The sequence below is a fragment of the Chinchilla lanigera genome, unplaced genomic scaffold (genome assembly GCF_000276665.1).
Source record: "Chinchilla lanigera isolate Chin_1 unplaced genomic scaffold, ChiLan1.0 scaffold00110, whole genome shotgun sequence".
NCBI classification, from domain to species: domain Eukaryota; kingdom Metazoa; phylum Chordata; class Mammalia; order Rodentia; family Chinchillidae; genus Chinchilla; species Chinchilla lanigera.
The window spans coordinates 2532824-2534357 of NW_004955511.1; positions in this window are offsets into that span (position 1 = coordinate 2532824).

Below are 1534 nucleotides of genomic sequence, written 5' to 3' on the forward strand. Positions count from 1 at the left end.
TCACATTCGCATTTGAAAGTTGTTACCTGTTTAAAGGGTTGTTTTCAGCAGGGATGTGAGCATCTGTTTATTTGGGTGGTTATTTATTTATTTATTTATTGTCTTTTTGAGACAGGGTCTCCCTTTGCAGTTCAGGATGGCCTTGAGCTCACTTTGTAGCCCAGGCTGGTCTCAAACTCGCAACAATCCTCCTGCCTCAGCCTCCCGAGTGTTGTGATTACAGGCATTCGCTGCCATGCCCCACTCTTTGGTTATTTGGACTCTGGGTCTCATCTAGAAGCCATGTACCCTCTCAGCTTGTGCGTCTGAGTTGTGTCACTTGCCATTTATGGTCTCAAGGTGCGTCCATTGTCTTCCAAATTATTAAAAAGCAAAGTAAAAGACACAGTAGCAAGCAGGGAGCTCAATCTTCCGCACGAGGGAAGGGGAGGGAAGACGGAGGATGGAGGGAGGGGCGGAAAGGGAGTGAGGCGGGCCCTGGCGGCCGCCCAGCCCACACGAGGATGTGATCAGGCACTGCAAACTTGGGCTGATAAAACAAACGAGGGGAACCGGGGACTTGGCGTCGGCAGGAAAAGGACTTGAGTGTACGGCATGTGGAACACGGACCGCGTCTCCCAGCGAAACTGAAGCTGTTTCTCCGGAGTTTGGGATCTGCAGCCTCCAGCACCCCCTTCTCCCCATCGCCACAGCCTCCTATAAAGCGGGTGCAGGGCAGTGTAGGACAGACTGACAGCTCAGACACAGAGGACCCTGCACCTGCGTCCCCGCCGGCCCTGGCGGAGGCCTGGGCATCCCGTTGCCCGGCAGACGTCCACAGGGCTGGGCGGCGCCCCGCGGTCTGGCGGTCCTGGGAGGAGTTGCGCAGGCGCCCCCCAAGCAGACCCGGTCCCGCCCTGCACCGCAGCGGGCAGCCCCACCCCCTCAGCACGCCCAGCGCAGGGGTGAGTGGGGCACCGTGTGCGACCCTCAGCTGCCCTCACATCCACTGCCCTGCTGGCTGGTTCCTCCCTCTCCCCGCTCAGGATGTGGAGAAAATTCCACTCGACCCAGCTGTTCCCCTTCTAGGCGTCTTCCTGAAGGAGTCAAAGACATCATATTACAGTGATTATGCACGCCTGTGTTTATAGCGGCACAACTCTTAACAGCTACATCTTGGAAACAGCCTGTATGACCATTGATGGATAAGCGGGTAAAGAAGATGTGGTATATCATGGAGTACTACTCTGCCCTAAAGAAGAATACACCTGAGTCATTGGGGGAAAATAGATGCACCGTGAAACCACAATGGTAAGTGAAGTAAATCAGAAACACTGTAAGGGCTTCTCTTACATGAGTAACCCGAAGTAAAAATAATTTAAAGAGCAAGATACAAGATAGATAATAGGAAACAGGGAGACAGAGCCTTTGCAATGCAAGGGAAACCCACACATCCTGAACTACGTTCTGGGTTCAAATGCAGGACAGTGGGTCAGAGACACCACAGTGAGAACAGACGAGGCGCTGGCTCTTTTGGGGTAAAGCACATGGTAAT